A 24,084-nucleotide genomic window follows, 5' to 3' on the forward strand; every position below is an offset into this window, starting at 1 on the left:
TCTTTGCAGAAAAATGCCTCCATGACATTGACTTTTTGAAGAGACTAGGCCAGGGGCACCCGGGTGGCTCAGTCATTAGCGTCTGCCTTCGGCTCAGGTCATGATCCCGGGGTCCTGGGATCGAGCCCCGCATCGGGCTCCCTGCTCCGCGGGGCGCCTGCTTCTCCCTCTCCCACTCCCCCTGCTTGTGTTCCCTCTCTCGCTGTCTCTCTCTGTCAAATAAATCAATAAAATCTTTTAAAAAAAAAAGAAGAGACTAGGCCAGTTGTCTTGCGAGTGCCCCATGTTCTGGATCTGTTTTGCACTGTGCCGTTTATCTTGTTCCTCTGCTCCCCGTGCTCCCCGTGTGCTGTGGTCTGGTGGTAAGAGGCTCACTTGGAGGCAGGCGGCACATTTTCACCAAGGCGATGCTCTGTGCTTCCTGCCGCACCATTCTGGGGGGCTGTCCTGCTGGTACTGACGCCAGCTTCCCTTGTTCTTTATCTGTGTTCCCTCATCTGGGCGTCCTGAGACGAGAGGGAAAATGCTGGACCCTCCCTCTTTGTCACTACTCATCGGGGGAGCAGTGCTCATGACATTTAGCTTCACTGTGGTAAATGCTGCCGTTCTTCCTTTTTCTTTCTTGAATATCAGTGCAGAGTAATGGGTTTTTATTTATTCATTGTACTGGGGCCTATTAAAGGCTTGTGTTTGTGTTTGGATGTTCACACGGTTGTAGCTGAGCAGCTGGGCGCCCCGCTGCGCAGGCTCCTGGTCCTCCCGCGCCATCAGCATCGTTCTGAGAGCACTGCTCTGGCCCCTTGCCCTCCCTTCCCGACCTGCAGGCCCTGACCTGCCGGCCGAGGTTGCTCCCAAGTGCCGCGGTCCCTTTCCATGCAGAAAAGTGTTGGTGTGTGCACTGTGTTTGCCTATTATTGTGGCTGTAAGCACCTATCTCATGGACAGAACTGGGAAACGCTTGTTTAAAACATGGTAAGTTCAAATCATATTTTCAATACAAGTTTGAAATTATATGGTTTTACTTAATTTCTTTGATTTTTAAAATTTATCCTTTTCTTATCCTGAAAATCTTGATTCTTAATGTCATTGGCATAGTTATTTTATGCTCAAGTATACATAAAATAGGGTGCAAATTACTATATTGTGTTGCTACTTCTAATGGGACTCCTTAGCAGAGTTTAAGGTGTTTTGGTGTTTGTCTGTTTTTAAGATTTTATTTTTAAGTAATCTCCACACACACCCACCATAGGCCTCGAACTCAAGACCCTAAAATCAGGAGTTGACCCTCCACGGACTGAGCCACCAGGCACCCCTACAGTGCTTTTGTTTTTAAGTTCCTTTGGTTCTTAGTACATATTATGTTGAGGATTAAGTGCTGTGTTTGGAAACAAGCCTCTTGATGAGTATTCTTTTGTCTGTGGTTGTGTTCCCCATTTGATATACAGTTAGGTATTTTTGTTTCAGATTTGGAATTTTTAAATTTTATCTTTATGTTCAAAATCGTTACATGGCTCAAAAGTCAAAATCATATGAAAGATATGATCAGAGATTTCACGTGTCCACTCTTTATAGGCAGGCAACCGTTTTTATTTCTGTTTTTCCTGCAAAAATCTTGGTTTCCTCTCTCGTCTGTCATAAAAGGTGGTAGCAAGAACTGTTTACACTGTGTGTGTCTCGCCTCTTTATTCACCACATCTGTGACTGTAGCGGCCCTTCCTGATGGGCGTGGAGTGGTTTTCCAGCGCGGACTGGGGAGTGCTGCGGTGACGGCTAGGGCCCGTGTTGGTTTCTACTTGAGGAGCGCTGTCCTGGGGCTCCGGTCGTAGCGGTGGGATTGCTGGGTCCAGGGGTGTGATTGTAGGAGGTGTTTCCACGTGCCTCGCGTGCCCCGCCACGCGTGTGGTCCCGTGAGTGCTTTCCACAGCCTCGCGGACAGGGAGCTTCCCAGCTCTGGGTCTTTGCCAGTCTGACCCAGTGAGATCTAATTCTTGGAGTAGTGTTCCTTTAGTATGCTTCAGTTTGGATGTGAAAAGTGGAAAAATACACTTTACTAAATCGGATATGGTTGGTAGCCAAAGTGTTTGAGATCATGAAATAGACGACTGTGTTAGTAAGTCACCGAGTGTGAGTAGCTGCCGGCCGGGAGCCGGGCCGCTCTGCCCCTGCCTTCCGCATCCGAGTAGTTGGAAGGTGGTTTCTTTCACTCTTTCAATAAAAAATAACAGTCGATTCTCCAAGTCAGAACATTTCCATGCATTTTACTTTTTCTAGCCTACGGAAAGGAACCTCTGATTAGCTATCTTTTACTTTTTGGTATTTTTGTGTTTGAAATGAAAAGTAAAATAAGTTCAGGAGACTTTGGTTTTGGGTGTCTCTCCTCTCCCGTCTCTTGGCTCTCGTCATAATTTGGGATTGCTGTGCTTACTGTCAGAGTATGACATTATTTCCTTCATCGCGGGAGTGCCCAGCATCTGGGTAGCCCTCGGGCTGCAGAGAGCTGGGGCTGCCTCCTGTCTTGGGGGACCCAGGCTGCAAGTTGTTAACGGAAGGATTCTGTGTTACGCGTTGTCGTTGATTACCCCATTTCTGTTTGCTGGAGAATAGAGTCAGAATCATGGTGTTGGTTCCAGATGCCGTCCACATAAATCCCCTCCTGAGTTTTGGGGCAGGTGGCAAAAACCAAATGATCCTTTACACATATGTAAAATTATCAAAACTGCCACAGTAACATAATCCTTTTGTGGTTTGAAAACCAAAGATAACATGCTTCTTTTTTTCCTTTAATTTGTGCTGAAATAGTAGGAAAACATTATTTTCTTCAATGGTAAACTGCTGGATCAAATGACAGTATTTTTCCTAAATTAGCAACATCGTTGCTATTTATGATTATGAAATAATACGAGCAAATTAGTCAAGGAGTAAAGAAATACATAGAATAGAAAGTGAAAGTCTTTCATGATGATTGCAGTGAAGTTTTATATACCCGTCCAGACATGTACGTGTGTGGGTGCCCTTACACCCAGGGCAGTCCGGGCTGACCTCTCACCTGCCGTGAGGGCCGCCGCGGGGGGCATTCCCTCCTGCTCAGGTGGGACAGATGCATCGTGGGGGCACTCACATGGCAGCTGCTGAGGGATGTGTAGATGATTCCCAGCTTTTAACTCTTCTATTTTTTAAAAAAGATTTTATTTATTAACTTATTTATTTTACAAAGAGAGAGAGAGAGTACGCACATGAGTGGGGTGAGAGGCAGAGGAGGAGGGACAAGCAGACGCACACCCAGCATGGAGCCTGACGCAGGGCTCAATCCCATGACCCTGAGATTATGACCTGAGCCGAAGTCCAGAGTGGGCCACCTGACCCACTGAGCCACCCAGGCGCCCCTTACCTCTTCTTGTGAAGCGTAACATACATGCAGAGAAGTGCTCATCTCAGTGAATCATCACCAGTCAAGAGATGGAAAATTGCCCCTGTGCCCCCGGCCCCCCCAACCCTAAAGTTAATAATTTTCGCGGCTCGTCCCACTGTCCTTCGAGTCCGGGAGCTCCTGCGGCCTGTGGTGATTGGTGTCTGGCTCGTGCTCACCGGTGTAGCTGCTGGGTATGATGGCAGTCGCTTCATCTTCGTTGCTGTGGGATCCCCACTGCCTGGGTCTGTCCCAGCGGGTGTCTGCCGTCGGTAGCCAGCTCCCGACCGTTAGGAGTGCTGGCGTGAGCGTCTTTGGACTTGTCCTCCGCTCCGTGTCACAGGCATCTTGTTGGCGTGAGACCCTGTGAGTGGTCATGGGCTGAGACCAGCTTTACCAGGTGCTGGCAGGCGTGTTCTGGTGTGGTGGTCGTCCTTGTCTGTCGCAGACCGTCCGCAACGTCCGGCATTATCAGGTCAGAGAGAGTGTGTGCGTGTGTGTAGCCATTTCACAAGGCGTACATTGTTGTGGCTTTAATTTGTATTTCCTTGATTTTTAAGTTTCTTAATTTTAATGTGGCCTGAGTGCCCATCTTCCCTCAGTAGTTCTGTTTTGCTCTAAATCAGGGTTAAAAGGATATTTTTCTCTATTATATTCCTCATTGTTTTGCCTTTAGTGTGACCATCCGTGTAGTGTGATTTGGGGGATGGCGTGAACTAGGAGGCAAGTGTCGTTTTTTCCACAGAGCGATCGAATTGTCCTGGCACCATTTATTGAAAAGATCCGTCTTCCTCACTGCTCTGCGGCATCTCCAGCATAAGAAATCAGGTGTGTGCAGACATGGTGCGTGGGTCTGTGCCAGGACTCCCCAGCCTGTGTCGGTCTGTTGGCCCCTGGAACCAATACCACGGTGCCCTCAATGTAGTTTCATAAGGTGGTTTTTGTTTGTTTGTTTGTTTAGAGATTTTATTTATTTATTTGACAGAACACAAGCAGGGGGAGTGGGAGAGGGAGAAGCAGACTCCCCACTGAGTAGGGAGCCCGACCGGGACTCGATGCCAGGACCCTGGGATCGTGACCTGAGCCGAAAGCAGACACTTAACTGAGCCATCCAGGCATCCCAGTTTTTTTTTTTGTTTGTTTTTTAAAAAACCTTTTTAATTTTAAAGTCTAGCACAGACACAGAAACTGTATGAAGTAAATGTACAGCTTGAGGGGTTATTGTAAGGTGGACATTTTTGTGACCATCGCTTTGGTCAAGAAAGAAACTTTGGCCAGCCCCAGAATCCTCCCTTGTATCCTGTCCCTGTCCCGTGTCCGTCCCTCCCTCCTCCTGACAGAAGTAACTTCTGATCTCACCATTATGGCAGCTCCTTCCTTTTCTTCATAGTTTGATGGCTGAATCGCATACCTCCAAATAGTAGTTAAGTTTCACCTATTTATTCAGAAGATGCCAGGGGTGCCTGGGTGGCTCAGTCGTTAAGCGTCTGCCTTCGGCTAAGGTCATGATCCCAGCGTCCTGGGATTGAGCCCTGCATCGGGCTCCCTGCTCCGCGGGAAGCCTGCTTCTCCCTCTCCAGCTCCCCCTGCTTGTGTTCCCTCTCTCGCTGTGTCTCTCTCTCTCAAATAAATAAAATCTTAAAAAAAAAGAAAGAAGAAGATGCTGTAGCTCACCCCCCAGCTCCCATGGAAGTTTTTGTGGTTGGACTTGTGTTTCTCCCGGTCTAGATTTTGCTGATGGTGGTCTTCCAGTATAGTTTGATCTATCCTTGGTTTCCTGTAAATCGGTACTTAGATAGAGAGGTTTGATCAGATTCAGGTCTGGTTTGTTTTTTTTTTTTAAGATTTTATTTATTTATTTGACAGAGAGAAACACAGCGAGAAGGGAACACAAGCACGGGGAGTGGGAGCGGGAGAAGCAGGCTTCCCACCGAGCAGGGAGCCCGATGCGGGGCTCGATCCCAGGACCCTGGGATCAGGACCTGAGCCGAAGGCAGATGCTTAACAACTGAGCCACCCAGGTGCTCCAGATTCAGGTTTTTGACCTCTGGCAAAACTCCTACATGAGGAAGCACCTAATGTGTGGTGTCTCTCTCTCTCTTTTAAAAGTAGACTCCATGCCCAGTGCGGAGCCAATACGGGGCTTGAACTCAACGATCCTGAGATCAAGACCTGAGCGGAGATCGAGAGTAGGACACTTAACTGACGGAGACACCCAGACGCCCCTAGCGTCTCTCGTTTTTGATGTTGGCCCAGCCGACGATGTATAGACATACATGCATTAATTCGTAACAAGTTAAAAAATGATGATGTTCTGGCTGAGTTACTGCTGCTTTGTTTATGAGCTGGACTCAGTAAAAGGAACGTGTCATTATTATTTGGTTATCTAGTTCTATACTTCATATAGGACACCCAAGATAAATGCTTGATTCTTCTCTTCATCAGTTTTCAAAATAATGAATCAATTTTCTATCATCCTCCAAAGGTGACCTATTGAGGATTTTATTTTGGTATTATGAACTCAGATTGAAACATATTGGATGAATTTTAATGTCTTGTTCATGGTCCTTATTTATGTTGAGATTGTCTCATGTTTGGGTAACGGGAGCCTCTATAAGCTCCCCGACACTTCTGACCCAATTCTAGCTGGTTCTCGTAGGTCCCTTGCTCTCGGGTGTGCCAGGATGCTCCGGGCTTGTCGTGTGTTCTTCCTGCCCCGGACCTGGGGTAAGCCGTTCTGTCAAGAAGCCCTGGGCTTTGTTGATGGGAAATGATGTTTCAGATCCAGTCTGCGTGTTAGGGACACTCGTTGCTGTTGGGTTTGTGGTTGTTTCTGGGTCTGTGCAGTGGACAGAGCTGGTCACAGACGGTAGCATGTTTATTTGACCTTTTTTATCTCGCATGCCCACCTCCCTTCTCCACCAGGAACCCCCGTTCTCCAGGATGGAGGAGAGGAGAATACTGGACCATCACTAAGTGCTCGTTTGCTGTACCCGTCACCGCACGTGTCACAGCCTCAGACTGACCCACGGTAGCGCCGTGCACGTATCGTTACTGTTTGCGTGAGACCTGCTCTCCATCTCCTGTCCTCCGTAGTCCTTGCAGAGCCTAGCGTGTCTCTCCCAGAAGCCCTTGTCAGTCTTAGCTCTGCAAGTAAATACACGCTAAGTGCTCACACCTGTCCCTCTGCCAGCGTCTCTAGACTTTTATGTGAGATCTCTTCCTTCCTAGGGTGCTCAGGAAGGACTCATGGAAAATATTACTCGAATTCTTGCATGTTGATAGTTTTTATGTGTCCTTTGTACTTGAAAGTCAGTTTGACTGTATGTAAAATCCTCAGCTCACGTTTTTTTCCTTTGAATACCTTAAATATTATTCTCTTGTCTTCCAGCATAAAGCATTGCTATCAAATGCATGGTAATTTTACTTTCTTTCCTGTGTAAGTGACTTTGTTTTTTTGCCTGAATAGTATTCTTTTTTAGTGTTGTTAGGCGTGGATTTCTCATTCAGATGGCATGCCCTATTAATATGGAGCTCCACAAGTTTCATTTCAGGAAAGGGTTTTAAGTTTTTAGTATTCTGTTCCCTGGCTTTGTCCCCTCCATTTTTGCAGGGTGGGGAGGGGCTCTGATTATGTGTGTGTTGGATCTTCTTTACCATCCTTTCAGTTCGCTTCTCTGGGGTCTTTTTTATTCCTTCATTTCTTTTTCATTAAAAAAATATTCCTTTCCTCTTCTGTTTCTCTTAAGTAAAATCAGTTGTGGAGTTTATTTGTTCTTATGGTGCTTCTAACTTAGTCTTTATTCTTGGAATGGTACTTTACTTTTATTTCTCATATTTTCTTAGGACCGATAACCTCATTTCAGTATTCTAGCCTGACTTAGGTTGTCCTTTTGTATTATTTTAAAATATCTTGGGGCACCTGGGTGGCTCAGATGGTTAGGCGTCTGCCTTCAGCTCAGGTCGTGATCCTGGGGTCCCAGGATCAAGCCCCACATCGGGCTTCCAGCTCAGCAGGGAGTCTGCTTCTCCCTCAGCCTCTCTCCCCTGCTCATGCTCCTGCTCTCTGTCTCTCAAATGAATAAATAAAATCTTTAAAAAAAGTCTGTAGCTTCTTTTGAAATAAGTTGCAGTTTTCAGATGGTTTAATTTGAGGTTATGGTTTTCTGGTGTTCTTTCATTATCTTTGGAGATGCTTTCTGCTCTTCATTATTTTTTCTCTCATTCTTTTGTGAGACTTGGCCTTAATTCTTTCTGTTGCTTATTGTATTCATTTTCTGGCTGCCTTAACAAATTATCACAAACTGAGTGGCTGAAAACAGCATAAATTTGAAGGTTAAATCTGAGATGGGTCACACTGGACTGAAATCAAGGTCTTGTTGGCAGGCTGCATTTCTTCCTGGAGGACGCCCGCATCTCTCGGCCAGCGGGCCCCTTCCTGAGTCTTCAAAACCAGCAACACCACATTGCGTGGGCCTTTTTCTTTTTTTTTAAGTTTTATTTATATATATGGGAGAGAGAGTGCATGCGCATCAGTGGGGAGGGGGCAGAGGGAAAAGCAGACCCCCCCTCAAGTGTGGAGCCCAACGTGGGGCTTGATCCCAGGACCCTGAGATCATGACTTGAGCCGAAGTTAGACGCTTAACCAACTGCGCCACCCAGGCACCCCAACCTGGCCCTTCTTCTGAAGGTGTCACTCCCTGTCTCTCTTCTGCCTCTTCCACCGGGAAGACCCTTGTGATCACACTGCATCCCCGCAAATAAGCTAGGATAATCTTCCTTAATTCCACATGATTAATAATTCCTCCTTGCCATGTAACCCAGCATACTCACAGATTTGAGGGTTAGGACATGGACTTCTGAGGGGCCCATTATTCTGTCTGTTGCATTTTTTATATAATACTAATTTTTTTGTTTTTTAAGGTTTTTTTAATGTAAGGAGATATGACTTAGACAACATTTTCTGGCTTCATGGTGCTTCCTTCCCTGTGGTCCTCTTGTGCTGTGGGAAACGCTGGGGCCTCCTCTGTGTATCTAGTGATCTGTAGTTCTTCCTTGCTGTTTTTGTCTTGCTTTGGGATAGAGGTGATGTGGCCTCTTAGACTGAGCTGGAAAGTATCCCATCCTCTTCTGTTTTCAGAGTTTGTGACGGATCAGTAGTATTTCTTCTGTAAATGCTTGAAAAAATTCACAAGTGAAGCCGTTTGGGCCTATGACTTTCTTGCAGGAAGATTTTTAAATCACTAATTCAATTTTTGTACTTGTTATAGGTCCATTCTGGTTTTCTAATTCTTTTCGAGTCACTCTTGGTAACTTACTACTTTCTAGGAACTTTTCCATTGTACCTGAGTTGTTGAACTTGTTGGTACCAAGTTGTTCATAGTATTTTCTTATATTCCACTTTGTGAGGAATCAGTGGTAACGTTCCCACATTTTCGCAAACTTTGTCTTGTAGTCTTGGTTAATCTAGTTAAGGATTTGTTGGTTTTCTCGATCTTTTAAAAGAATCAACTTTTGGTTTTGTTGATATTCTGTATCCTTTTTCAGTTTTTCATTTCATTCATACCACTCTAATCTTTATTATTGCCTCTTTTCCTGCCTTTTTTTGCAGTATTTTTTAAGGTGAATGCTTACATTATCTTTTTTTTTTTTTTACATGCATGGTATGATTTCAGGGTTTTTTAAAGTTTTTGTTTAAATTCTAGTTAATATACAGTGTGATGTTAGTTTCATGTATACAATATAGTGAGTCAGCACTCCTATATGCTTTTAGTTTTTTGGAATTTACTGAGATTTGTGGCCTTCTATATGCATGTGAAAAGAATGTATTCTACGGTTTTGGGGTGGAATGTTCTGAAGAAGTGCTTACATTATTGATTCGAGGTTCTTCTTTTCTAATACAGGTATTGAAAGCTATAAATTTCTCTTTGAGCACTTCAGCATCTTATAAATTTTGTTGTGATGTTACTTTCATTTGGATGAAAATACTTTTTTCTTAAGATTTTATTTATTTATTTGACAGAGAGAGAGCAAGAGAGCCCAGGCAGGGGAGGGGCGGAAGAAGAGGGAGAAGCAGGCTCCCCGTGAGCCGGGAGCCCGATGCGGGACTTGATCTCAGGACCCTGGGATCATGACCTGAGCTGAAGGCAGACGCTTAACCGACTGAGCCACCCAGGTGCCCCACAGATGAAAATACTTTCTAATTTCCCTTGTCATTTCTTTCTGACACATGGATTATTTAGAAATGTACTTTTATTTCCAAATATTTATTGATTTCTCAAATTCCCTTCTGTTACTGTTTTATAATCTAACTGCATTGTGGGTGAAGGACATACTTGTATAGTCTCTGCCCTTTGAAACATAGTAATGCTTGTTTCCTGGCCTCGCATATGGTGTTTTGTGTGCAGGTGAGGGGAGTGTGAGTGAGACGGGTGTCGGTGTAGCTGCTCAGCAGGGCGGTGGATGGTCTTCCGCAGCTCTGCCGGCTTCCCGTCCGACTGTCCTGCTGACCTGTCTACAGGTTTGCTGGTTCTTCTGCATGAGTCTGAACTCCTCTAGTGAATGTTCCCCTTGTACTTCTGCATTTCAATGTCGTGATTTCTGCTTGGTTCTCTTCTATAATTTTTCTGTCTGTATTGATATTTATTCGGTGAGACATGTTATTCCTTGTTTTATATGTTGTCTTTATACACTGTTTCCTTTAATTCAGTCAACACATTTCTAATGCTTGATTTAAAGTCTTTGTCTAGTGAGTCCAACATCTGGGCCCTCTCAGGGACAGTTTCTTTGGACTTTTTTTTTCCCCATGTATAGGCCATATTTTCCTGCTTTTTTTGTATGTTTTGTAATACATTAGTTTTGTTGAAAACTGGACATCAGATCCTTCTCCCTCTCATGTTTGTTGTTATTGCTGGAGTCTTGTTTTGTTTTAGTCTGTTTCTCTCATGGCTTTCCTGAATGAATTCTAGAAAGCCTGTGTTCCTTGTAGTGTTTGGCCACTGAAGTCTCTGTTTGGGTAGCTTAGTGGTCAGTTAAGGATTGGTCAGAGATTTCCTTTAATGCCTTCGTTAAATGCCAGGTGTGTCTGCCATCTCTGCTAGGGGCTGTGTGTGCGCGTGCACCTCTGTCCTTGAGCACTTTGCCCTCGCCTTCACCCTCTGTCCTTGAGCACTTTGACCTCACCTTCACCCTCTGTCCTTGAGCACTTTGCCCTCGCCTTCACCCTCTGTCCTTGAGCACTTTGACCTCGCCTTCACCCTCTGTTTGCACAGCATTTCAGGGGCAGCCAGGAGGGAGCGATTGGGGTGTCCATCCAGGTCTTTCCTGGGCGTGTGCACAGTTCTGCACATGCATGTCCTTCTGCATCCCCAGGAATTTGTCAGAGCTTTTCAAAGCTCCCCATAGACCTCTTGTTCCCCAGATCTTCCTTTTAAACCTCTGGCCAGGCTCTTTGCTGGCCTTGCCTGGTACTGCAGCTTCAGGCAGTTGTGGTGTTGAAAACAAACAGCTGCAATTTTTTTTTTTTTTAAAGAGTTTATTTATTTGACAGAGAGGGACACAGTGAGAGAGGGAACACAAGCAGGGGGAGTGGGAGAGGGAGAAGCAGGCTTCCCGCTGAGCAGGGAGCCCAATGCGGGGCTCGATCCCAGGACCCTGGGATCATGACCTGAGCGGAAGGCAGACGCTTAACGACTGAGCCACCCAGGCGCCCAGCTGCAATTTTTTAACAAAATCCCTGGGGAGAGGGTTTTTCCTCACAGAGCAAGCTCTGAGTCAGGTCACATCACAGCCCTGCCCTATGAATGGGGCTTTTCCAGGGACCTGTGACAAAGGTCAAATAGTGGCAGGGCTGTCGCGTGGGACTTTTCTGTGGGGCTGCTGCTTTCTCAGCTCCCGTGGGGAAGAAGGATGGCAGATCAAATGTCACAAGTTGCTGTTCTTAACAGCGGCCCAGTCGTTTTCTGAGTAAGTGCTCCTCAGATTGTTGTGAGCCTTTCATTAATCCCAGAGCTCTGACCAGTCTGACATGGACAACTGGGCAGCGCTCTCCTGGCTCTTACGGAGCTGCGGATTCCAGAGGCCCTCGTCCTGACGTTCTGGAGCAGTGGCTGGCTTTCTGAGACCCCTTCTCAACCCTGTCCTCTGTTTGCTTCTTTGATCCCCAAGCTGCTCAATTTAGTCTGTTCCCACAGTTTCTTTCATGCAGATTTTTGCCCTGGAAGGAAGTTTTTGGCTGGTTGTTCTGCTCCAGCCTCTTTGGACCTTCCCTTGGACCCCTGACACACATCTGCTTCACCGCAGTGCGGGAAACACCCCCGGCTTGAGCAGCACGGTCCTCGGGACTCCAGTGAACACCTCTTGGCTGCTTCGGGGTTTCAGTGTATCATGTGCCCAGGGCTGCTTTTTCCCGTATGCATCTAATACCACACGGGCCTTGTATATATTTTTGGTTTGTTCTCTGTGCTTACATTTTGGAGTTAAGGAAACTCCTGTCAGTTTTGCCTTGGTGTCGATGTCCTCCTCGAGATGTGGTTTTGCTATTCTAGTTCTGTGCTGTGTTACCATCAGAAACAAGTGAACCTAATTGTATTTCAAATGAATAAAATAGCTGCATTTAAGAGAGAAGACTGACCCAAGAAACTTGGACACAGTGCTAAACCTGCAAGCCCAAAGACATGCTTTTATAAACTACTCTCTCTACTTTGAAAGCTTGTTTTTCCTTGGTGATATGGGTTAGTATTCTGAAACTACTTTCTGGATATTGTAGGATTGAGCAAATGAGTATACCTTTTAAGGATAGTGGGAGCCAGATTTCTCACTGTTGGAGAGAGAACTTACAAATACGGAAAAAGGGAGGCTAGAATGATCCTGGGATGTTGGGTTGAGACTGGAGGTATCAGTATGAACCGTGGTTTGTATTCACCATGCATATGCATGTAGGTTTGCGTGTGTGTTGATGGTTTTAGTTAATTCCGCTGAATGGGCCCGGAAGCACAGGCGCCTAGGTGCGATGGGTGTCCCAGGCACCTCGCTCCGCACCCCGACCATTACTGTTCTGTTGTGCTTACTGTCCTCTCTGCATTACTGAACTTCTCCGGGGGGGTTGTGTGATTTCTTTCCCCCTGTGCATTCTCCTCAGTACAGGCCACCTGGTGACACATTCTGTGTTTGATTTGTCTGACAGTGTTTTTATTTTACATCAATTTCTGCAGGAATATTTTCACTGAGTACTGAATTCTGGTTTGGCCTTTTTTTCCCCAGAACTTTGAAGGTATCATTCTTTTGTCTCCTGGTTCCCATCGCTTCTCTTGAAAAGTCAGCAGTCTAAGTTTTTTTTCTTAAAATAATTTTTTTTTTTTTAAAGATTTTATTTATTTTGACAGAGAGAGGCACAGCGAGAGAGGGAACACAAGCAGGGGGCGCGGGAGAGGGAGAAGCAGGCTTCCCGCCGAGCAGGAAGCCCGATGTGGGGCTCGATCCCAGGACCCCGGGATCATGACCTGAGCCGGAGGCAGACACTTAACGACTGAGCCACCCAGGTGCCCCTTTTCTTAAAATAATTCTTATGGAAGTATTGTAATAGAGATTAGGAAATGCACTCCCTTCAGCAGGTACCAAGTCATGGCCGTGCGTTTATCAGTATCCCCCACTCAGTTATTTTCAAGCAAATACCAGAAATCACATTTCACGTGGACATATTTCAGTAAGTATCTTGGATGGATGAGAGTCTTTTAAAACTTGTATCCACAATGCCTTTATCACAGCTTTAAAACTAACAATAATCTTTCATATCAAATATTCTGTATCCAGATTTCTCACATTGTCTAAAAAATGTTCATATATAGTTTGCTAGTTTAGGTCAGGATTCAAGTATAAATTGTTTGTTAAGGAAACTGGGTTGTTTGTCCTAAAGAATTTCCCATAATCTGGATTTTGCTGATTTCATCACTCTGGTGTTGTTTAAACACGTTCCTCTGTCCCTTGTAATTTTTATGTTTTATCCCTTGTTTTCAGCACTTCTTAAACAAAAATCTTGGGTTTGGTAGGGGTGCTTGAGCCTGTGGTCTGCAAACGTTCATTCGTGGTGGGAATCGCTGTGCTGTCAGGCTGCCTCTTTCCCACGCTCTTGTTTGCCCCCTTCCCCGTTCATGCCTGTGTGCCTGCGATGGGTTTCTCAGCCTCTCTGTGGAGAAAAGGCAGAGTAAACCGTCCTCAAAAGATTGTCATGTGGTTTATTATTTATTTAAAAGATTTATTTATGTATTTGAGAGAAAGAGAGAGCAAGCGAGCATGGGTGGAGGGAGAGGGAGAAACTTTAGCAGATTCCACACTGAGCATGGAGCCTGACTTGGGGCTTGTGATCACGACCTGAAACCAAGACTCGCATGCTTGATCAACTGAGCCACCCAGGGGCCCCTGTCACTTGCTTTAAGTGAGATAATGCAGGTCTGACTCTTAAAAGATGGCCCGTGGTAAACACACAGTAAGTATTAGCTCTTACCATCTCCATCATCCCTCAGTGTTGCCCCGAGATTCTTGAGAGAGGGCCAGGGTCAGCCTACAATGAGATGTTAGCCTGGAAGGAAGAAGGGGGGGTTCTTCCAGCCCCGGAGGGGGAAGGGCCCACCTGGCCACCTGCAGAGGACAGAGGACAGCATGGTCCAGGAGTGGGACCGTGAGCGCTGGGGAGTGAGGCGGTGGCCAGCACGGGAGGACGGCTGCACTGCACGACCGGTGTCTTTCAGTAGAGGCCCTAAGACCTTTCTTACAGGAATGACTGTGCCTTTGGTGAAGGACGGCAGTGTCCCCTGACCTTTCCATCTGCCTGTTGCCTGGGCCGCAGCACAGCGTTGGCGGGAGCGCGGCTGGGGCGCCGTTCTGCAGGGCTCGCGCTCTCTCTGCCCCTGTGCGCTATGCTGCGGCGGTAGCTCTTCCCAGGCGTCCTCGGAAGGCTGGGGACCTGTGTCTCTGCTTTGTCGAGCACTTTTGTCATGAATGGGGATAGAGGTGTTGTTACGTGTCTTTATGTAATGTGACCATGGCTTTCCTCCGTTATTCTGTTAATATTTTACTCTCATGATCACCCCACTTACTCGTGGTATGATATCTGTAGTTTGTTTTTTAAAAAAATATTTATTTATTTTAGAGAGAGGGAGAACGTGAGGGTGGGGAGGGAGGGGCAGAAGGTGAGGGAGAGAGGATCTCAAGCAGACTCCCTGCTAAGTGTGGAGCCCCCTCCACGATATCGCGACCTGAGCCCAAATCAAGACTCAGATGCTCAACTGACTGAGCCACCCAGGTGCCCCTTGATTTGCTAAAGTTTTAAGAAGTTGCTAAGTTTGTTGAAGTTTTTCTGTGATCATAGGGACACGAGTCTTCTTGTAGTGTCTTTCTGATTTTGGTATCAGGGTAATACTGCCTCATGAAGAGCTGGAAGGTATTTCTTTTATGGAAGAGTTTGTGTTTCACTGGTTCTTTTTCTTTAATGTTTGGTAGAATTCACCAGTGCAGCCAGGTGGACCTAGAAGTTTCTTTTTTGGGAAGGTTTTTAACTACAGGTTCAATTTTTTAAATAGATATTTGGCTTACCTCTTTATTGAGTTTCTATAATGTGTGTCTTTCCAGGAATTTGTCTGTTTCATCTAAGTTGCTGAATTTATTGTCATAAAGTTATTTATGTACTTCCTTATTGTCCTTATTTCCTGTGAGATCTAGGGTGGTACCCCCTCTTTCGGTCCTGGTGTTGGTGATTTCTGTCTTTGATCTTATTGATCTTTCTAAAGAACCAGTGTTTGATTTCACTGACTTCACATCTTTTCTCTGTTGTTGTCCTTTCTCTGTTTACTTTGGGATTAAATTTGCTTTACTGTTCCTTGTGATTTTTTCCTTTGACCCTTGGCTTAATATAGAAGGGTTATTTATTTGAAAACAATTTGGATTTTTCCAGATATTCTGTTGTTGATTTCTTGTTCAACTCCCTTGTCAGAGACCTTTCTTTGATTGATTTTGTTTCTTTCACATTCATTGAAGTTTGCTTTTTATTGTCCTGAGAACAATGGATCTTGATGAATGTTTTGTGTCCATCTGTAAATGATATGTATTCTATTTTTGTTGGCTGAACAGTTCAATAAATGTCAATTAGGTTGTGTGATAATAGTGTTTTTAAAGCTTCTGTTAGCTCTACTGATGTTCTGTCTGCTTGTTCAGTTAGATGTGTTGAAATCTCTATGATTGTGACCCCATCTTGTCTCCCTTTAGCTCTTCTGGTGTGTGCATGTCCGGTGACTTGGCCCATTGTCACTTTACGCAGTGTCCCTGTTGTCCCTGGCACGTCATCCCAGGCTCCCTCTAATGTGAATGCGGCCACTGCAGCTTTCTTTTGATTAGTATCAGCATGGTGCACCTTTTCCATCCTTTGTCTTCTAACCTGTTTGTGTCTTTATGTTTAAAGTTTATTTCTTGTGGGCGATAGTCTCGCCTTTTTATCCAATCTGACAATCCCTGCCTTTTAAAAAAGTAGGTTTAATTGTGTGTCTAGGGAAACTCCCGTTTCTCCTTTACTCTTACTCTCCAGTCACAGAATACGTCACTTCTGGTCACCAAATGTATGGGTGCTTTCCCCCCCATGACCAGTTCTCCAACCCACGTGGGGCATCCTCCAACTGAACTCACTTCTCACACCATCTGTCCAGAGTTAGTGTCACATCCCACCAGGAAAGGCTCAGTCCCACGAGACTGCCCCCCACTCAGGAGCAACCCCCAGGTGGGGCAGGTCCCCGGGTTACCCACAGCCTCTGTCCAACATGGCTCCAAATGGGGTTCCCAGGAGCCCCTTCTGGAATCTTCTGATCTGCTAGAGCAGCTCACAGAACTCAGGGGAGTGCTGACCCCCAGTCCTCCGTTTATCACTTAGCAAAGAGTGTGATGAAGGATACAGATGAAGCTGGATCCACAGCTTCTATCCTGTCTCTGTCCACAGCCGGGTGGAGACATGCAGGGTGGGTCCTGGGAGGGTCCCAAGCACAGGAGCTTCTGTCCTCATGGAGTTGGGGTGCGTCACCCTCCCGGCATGTGGACGTGCTCACCAACCTACAGCTTCCCTGAACCCCACACGAGTTTGGGATTTTTATGGAAGTTTTATCACATAGGTGTGATCAGGTGTTCACTGCATCCCCAGCCCCGTTCCCCCTCTCTGGAGAATGGGGAGCAGGGGTGAAAATCCCAGCTTGGGATCATAGCTCGGTCTCTCTGGTGACCAGTCCCCGCCCAGGAGCCCACCCAGAGTCGCCTCATCAGAACAGAAGACACTCCAGGCTCCCAGGAGGTTAACAGGGTTTCAGGAGCTCCATGCCAGGACCCGGGGGCAGAGACCAACACGCGTGTTTCTCATATTATCCACACTGGGATTAATTGACATTCAGTAAATAGCACATGTTTAAAGTACACAGTTTGATAAATAAATATCTACACACACACACATTTATATCCAGGTAAACAGCTGCTGTCAACGCTGTGTACAAACCTTGGTGTGGACATAAACCATATATGTATGTCTGCATACAGCTCATTTTCAAGAGGTACAAAGGCATTTATCCTTTGTTGAAAAGGATAGTCTTTTCAGCAAATGGTGTTAGAACAGTTAGATATTCATATGCAAAACAATGAATTTAAGTATTTCAGAGATCTAAATATATAACATAAAGTGGTAAAACTTCTAGAAGAGAAAACACAGGAGAAAATCTCTATGATTTGGGTTAGGCAAAGATTTCTTAGCATAACCCCAAAAGTATAATCCATAAAAAACAAATTGGTAAATTGGACTTCATTAAAATTAAAAGCTTATGCTTTTCAAAATACACTGCTAAGAGAAAGACAAGCTTAAGACTGGGGGAAAATACTTGCAAATCACATATGTGATAGAGGACTTGTTTCCAGATATGTGGAGAGCTCTCAGAACTCAGTATTAAGAACTGCCCAGGGGCGCCTGGGTGGCTCAGTCGTTAAGCGTCTGCCTTCGGCTCAGGTCATGATCCCAGGGTCCTGGGATCGAGCCCCACATGGGGCTCCCTGCTCCGCGGGAAGCCTGCTTCTCCCTCTCCCACTCCCCCTGCTTGTGTTCCTGCTCTCACTCTCTCTCTCTCTGTCAAATAAATAAATAAAATCTTAAGGGGAAAAAAAAAAAAACTGCCCGGCCAAGCAGGAGCACAGGCAAATATTTCACAAAGAGCTGCGAACGGCAGATAGGCACCTAAGATGCTCAGATTCGTCAGGCTGTCAGGAACACACCTTCAGTGTTTGCACATCTTAATACTTTTTCCCTTTCTTTTTTTTTCTTTTTTCTTTTTTTTTTTTTAAAGATTTTATTTATTTATTTGACAGAGAGAGACACAGCGAGAGAGGGAACACAAGCAGTGGGAGAGGGAGAAGCAGGCCTCCCGCGGAGCAGGGAGCCCGACGCGGGGCTCGATCCCAGGACCCTGGGATCACGACCTGAGCCGAAGGCAGACGCTTAACGACTGAGCCACCCAGGCGCCCCACTTTTTCCCTTTCTTACTGTTACTTTTTAATACTAGCCATCCTAGTGGGGATGAAGTGATCTCTCTTTGTACTTCTGGTTCACACTTCTATAATGATTAATGACGTCAAGCTTTTTCCATGTGCTTTTTGGCCATTTGTGTATCTGTTCCAGGCCTTTGTCCATCTGTGAGTTGGGTAGTTGTTCAGTTGTAGAACTGTTTATCCTGGATATTAACCCCTTATCAGATACATGATTTGCAAATATTTTCTCTCATTCTACATCTTGTCTTTTCACCCAATAGTGTCATTTGATGCATAAGTTTTAAATTTTTCAGTTTTTTTCCTTGTTTCCTCGTTTTATTTCTGCTGCTATGTCTTCATGATTATTGATCTTTTCTCTTGTGTTTAAACTGCTGTCAACCCCATCCAGTATATTTTTGGTTTCAAATACTGTATTTACATCTCTAGAAATTTCATTCAGATCTTTTTTTTTTTTTAAGATCTTATTTATTTATTTGACAGAGAGACAGCGAGAGAGGGAACACAAGCAGGGGGAGTGGGAGAGGGAGAAGCAGGCTTCCCGCCGAGCAGGGAGCCCGATGTGGGGCTCAATCCCAGAACCCAGGATCATGACCAGAGCCGAAGGCAGACTGAGCCACCCAGGCGCCCCTAGGTTTTTTTATAGTTTGTCCTGCTTATCATGTTTATCATTTCATTTACCTCCTCAAATTACACCATTGTGTTCGTAATGCCTGTTTTAATGTTCTTGTCTCCTAATGTTATTGTGTGTGGCCTAGCTGGGTCTATGTCTATTAATGGTCTTCTCCTGGTTCGGGGTCACGTTTTCCTGCTTTTTTGTGTGTCTGGTAATTTATGTTTGATGTCAGCCATCTCGAATTTCACTTTATTGGGTGCAGGGTGTTGTTACTTCCTGTAAGTACGGTTGAGACTTGTTTTGGGATGTGATTAAATTAGTTTCAGTTTCCCCCTCTTGGGGCTTGTGCTGAGGCTTTGTGAGGGTGGTTCCTGAGCTGCCTTTATTCTCTGCCTCCTGCTGAGTTTGTGCCCTTCTGAAGATTCTCCTTGCTGTTTCCTCTTGGGAACACAAGCCAACCCGGCCCTCCAAGCCCTGGTAATTCTTCCATCAGCTTTTTCCTTAAACTTACCTGATCCATCAGCCACAGACAGTAAGGGAACCCTGTACAGATCTCTCGGGCTCCGTGGAGCTGCTGCTTCTCCAGTACTCTGTCCTGCAGATTCTGATTCTAGCCACACCTGCCCAGTGGGGGCACCAGGTCTGTGTACGTTCCTGCTCCCAGGACGGTAGCCCGTGCTCGAGGTGAGCCTGTCGGCCGCAGGGCCCACCTCACTCATTTTCCGTGTCCTGGATCACTGCCCCATGCTTCCTGTTCTTTTGTCTGGGGTCTGGAAAACATTGTTCCATATGTTTTATCTGGGATACTAGTTGTCTGATGTGAGAAGGTGAGCCCACCCCCATCACTCCATCATGGCCAGAAGCAGAAGTCAGTGTAAGTCCTCCAACTGTGCTTTTTTAAAAAATCTGTGTAACTATAAAATATGTGTCAATCGACTTTATGTGTTACATTTATTATATACTGTATTTTTACAATAAAGTGAGCTAGAGAAAAGAAAATGTTATCAAGAAAACCCTAAGGAAGAGAAAATACACTTACAGTGGTGCCCTGTAGTTAGCGGTGGGGGGAAAATTCTGTTTATAAGTAGACTCGTGTAGTTCACACCCGTGTTGTTCAAGATCTGCTGCATTTTCCAGTCAACAGTAGTTAAGTTTTGGGGGAGTCAGCAGTTACATGTAGATTTTCAAGTACATGGGGGTCAGCACCCTAACTTGCTTGTGTTGTTCAAGGGTAAACTGTAATTTTATTTATTCCTGGTTCTTTGTATTTCCGTACAGATTTTCAGCTCTGCTTATCAGCTATGGCAAAAAGAGCATTTTGGGATTTTGATTAGAATTGCATTGAATTTATAGATCAATTCAATTCAGGAAGTACTGATATCTTACCAACAATATTGGATTTTCCAAATCAAGAACTCCCATCTCTTTAGCAGTGTTTCCGTTTTCAGTGTACGGGTCTTGGGACATATTTTTTAAAGGTATCTCTATTTTCTATTTTATATTTTATGTTAAATACGGAATTTTAAAAAATTTCGTTTTTCAATTATTGTATATACAAAAATAATTGCTTTTTTATTATTATTTTTTTAATATTTTATTTATTTGGGAGAGAGAGCAGAGGGGGCAAGGGAGAGGGAGAAGCAGGCTCCCCACTGAGCAGGGAGCCCGACGTGGGGCTCGATCCCAGGACCCCAGGATAATGACCTGAGCCAAAGACACTTAACTGACTGAGCCACCCAGGTGCCTCAGTTGCTTTTTTAAATTAATCTTGTATCTTGTGATTTTTCTAAATTCACTTATTTTTTTGGTAGTTTTTGTAGATTCCTTATGATTTTACCCCACACATCCAACATGAGTGAAGACAGTCTCACGTCTGTGTTTTCAGTTTATGTGTGTCCTGCTTCTTGCTCCCACTCCAGCATGCAGCTGCCTGGAAGTGACGGGACAGAGTTTTGATCTTAGGAGGACGGTCTTCAGTCTTTGTAATGAAGCATGAGTGATACCGCCTGTAGGCTGTTCTTATGTGTCCTTTATCAGGTTAACAAAGTTTTCTTTTGCTGAGAATTTTTATCATGAATGGGTGTTAAATTATATCACATGTTTTTCCTGCACTGTTGAAATGATTGTATGGTTTTTATTCTCTTACTGTGGTGAATTACATTGACTTATTTTCAGATGTTAGATGAACTGTGCAGTCTTGGAGTAGCCCTGTTTGGTCCTGGTGTATTATAGTTTTTATTACTGAATCTGATTTGCTAATGTTTTAAAAGGAATCTTTTATTTTTATGAGGGTCATTGGCTATAATTTTAAAATCTTTTTCATTATGGAAAATTCAAGCTTACCCACAAGTAGAGAGAACCGTAAACTGCACCCAGTGATGCCGCCATGTGCCTGTTCTGTGACCATCCACACCTGGACGGTCCCGCTGCACCTGTGCCTTCTGCCCGCCCCCCACCCCAAACTGGATTATTTTGAAGCAAAACCCAAACGGCATATCATTTCATCTGTAGATACCTGAACATAAAACTTAATTATAATACCATTTCACCCTCCAAATAAATACTTTGTTAGTAGATTCAGACATGCACTTAGTGTTCACATTTCTCCAACTGTCTTTGTAATTTTTTAAATTCATTTTTGTATTTGGATCCTGACAAGTGTCTGCTTGTGAGCACTCTCCCCCACCCCCTTTGTTCTGCAGTTTCATTAGTGCATCTGTTTGGATCCAAACTCAGGTCATCCCCTCACTTTGTCTGCAGTACTTTATGCTTCTGTGTATATTCACATCTGCCCTTAGTTCTGGGGACTCTGTCGGGAGCCCTCTGACACCGCCCTCCCTCCACCTGGTTCCCCGAGCCACCAGCCCTGCGCTCTGTGTCTCCATCTGCTTCTGCTTCCCTGCTGCCGCCTTTGTTTGCATCCATCTTCAGTTTATTGTTTGTTTCTTCAGCTGGTTTGAATCACCTGTTTCCCTTATTTTGATTTTAATTCTAAATTTATATAATTTCTTTTTATTGAGATGTCATTCACACATCATAAAATAAACCTTTTTGAAGTATACTCATATAAGGTCACAACTGTCTAATTCCAGAATTTTTAATCACTCCAAAGGAAAGGAAGCCCCCAGCCCATCAGCGGTCATTCCTGTCATGCCCCCCAGCCCCTGGGCTCCCCTCACTGCTCTGTCTCTGGGGGTCCGCCTCTCTGTGAACACTGCAGGTGAACTCAGTCCCACAGCGTGCTATCTTTGTGTTTGGCTTCTCTTAGCTCGGTGACGTCGAGGTTCGTGTCGTGGCGAGCACAGTCTTGCTGTTGTAGGGATGCGTGACATTTTTTAATCCACTCATGGATTATATCTGGGTTGTTTCCACTCTCTGTCTGATGCCATTCACGTACAGGTTTTTGAGTGAGCACACGTTTTCATTTCTCCTTGGTATCTATGTGGGATTGCTGGGTCATATGGGGACTTCGTGTACGTTTGGGAAGCTGCCAGAGTGGTTTTTTGAAGGGGCCCCAGAGTCTTACACCCCCACCGGCAGTGCACGGGGCACCGTTTTTCCACATCCTTGTCAACACTTGCTATTGTCCATCTTTTCGAGTCTAGCCATCCTGGTGAGTATCTCATTGTGGTTTTGATTTGTATATACTTACAGTTTTATTTTTTAAAAAGTCTTTTCCAAATCCGGCTTCTCATTTTTATAGTGTCTTATTTTTTGCTAATTTTTTTTGTTTTCTATATTTTATTTTTTTTAAAAATTATACACGTAATTGTACTTATGAACTATGTAATCACACATTCTGTTTTAGAAATACAGTTACGCATAATTACTCTGTGCTCTGTGTTGATGCCAGTGAGTCTTTGTTGTTCTAAATCTGGTGCCTCTCCTGGTTCTCACTCCTGGTGGCCTGCTTCCTTTATGCTTACTGATACTTTATTTAGAAGCTAATTTTTTATTCTGAGTATTTGGCCGAACTTTGTGGAATTTGTGATCTGGGATGCTTTCTGGAAAACCTGCATTTGCTCTTGGCGGGAGCTAGCTGTTTTGTAAAGTGCACACACTTTTTTAGGGTGACCGCACGTCCTGCTTTGCCCAGCAGGCTCCAGGTGAGCCTGTCATCTCAGCATTATTGTCAGTCTTGCTTCCCTTTGCTCTCAGAAGCGTGCTGCTTTGGAACACATTCTGGGCTGGCCTCGCCGCTGTGGCTCCTGGCACTGGGTGACGGCTCACCTGGTTGGTGTGGCCGCTGTGGGTGCTGCCGTGGTCAGCCTCGGTTTGCATAGCAGGGCACGGCGCAGCCGCCGTGCAGCCAGGTGGCAGTGGGAGCTGCCACGCGAGAGGGTGCGTCCAGGGGAGGAGGCGTGGCTGGGCACGGGGCAGGGGCACAGGCAGGGTGCGTGGGGCCGGCTGGGGCGGGGTAGAGACGCAGCGGTTCTCACCACTCCCATCCTGCCAACCCCAGTGCCCCCGGCGTGGGCCATCCCCGTGGCCACAGAGGCCCTGGCGGAAGGGCAGGCATCTCTGCAGGGGAGCAGCTTAGACCCAAGGCAGAGGGTCCCTCGCTGTGGGGCCGGCAGCCCCAGGCAGCCTATGGCCCGGCCACGGATGAGCTAGAGCCCCTCGGGGCTGCAGCCGCTGCGCCCGTAGATGCAGCGTTCCTCACCGCGTGTTTTGGCCCTGGCCCCGGCCCCGCTGGCTGGCCCCACTTCTGGCCTCAGGTGGTCATTTCCGGGCACCCAGCGCCCCTCAGCAGCCTCGTCCGGGCTGTGCTGGCCCCGGGTGGGCAGGACGGGCATGAGGCGGCCGAGGATGCCTGTCTGCACCGATGCTGGCGGCCCAGCCTGAGTCTGGAGCCGGCCTCCTGGGCTGCTGGAGCTGAGGCCGGCCTCCTGGGGCAGGCAGTGACCCGGTCCGTCCCATCCCCTCCGCGGGCACTTGAACGTGCATGCAGAGCCCGTCTAGACCCCAGCCCAGCAGGCCCCATCTACCCCACGGGACAGGCGAATGGGCACTGCCCTCGGCCGGGCACAACCTCCCGGCCAGACAGGGCCCCAGCGCCCTGGGCAGCTCAGCTTTGGCTAAGTCGTGGTGAGGGACCTGGTCCTCCCTGACCCGTGGCCTCTGTGGCCATTCTGTATGGCGCACAACCCCTCTCCTCCCACAGATCCTTTGCTTCTCCTTTTCTTGATTTCTCCCCCTTGTTGGTTTTTATCTGGGGGCTGGCTGAGCCAGAGGGTCAGGAATCTGCCTTTCGTCCTCCCACTTGGCATTCTGGTTTTGGTTTATGATTAGTTTTAAGTTTTTCTGTGCTGATTGTATTTCTAGTAAACCCCTGGTTGGTGTAGGAAAAAAAACATAAGCTTATTGTAGGTTTTCTAGAACCTACTGTCGTATATAAGCACACTCTTCCTGGTATCTCTGCTGCTGGGCCAGGAACGGCCTCTTGTTGCTGCCCTATTAGCTTTCCCATGAGCTGCTCCCTCCACCCGGGTGGCCTCCTGTCGTC

This window comes from Phoca vitulina, unplaced genomic scaffold (genome assembly GCF_004348235.1).
Source record: "Phoca vitulina isolate PV1807 unplaced genomic scaffold, GSC_HSeal_1.0 scaffold19, whole genome shotgun sequence".
NCBI lineage: Eukaryota > Metazoa > Chordata > Mammalia > Carnivora > Phocidae > Phoca > Phoca vitulina.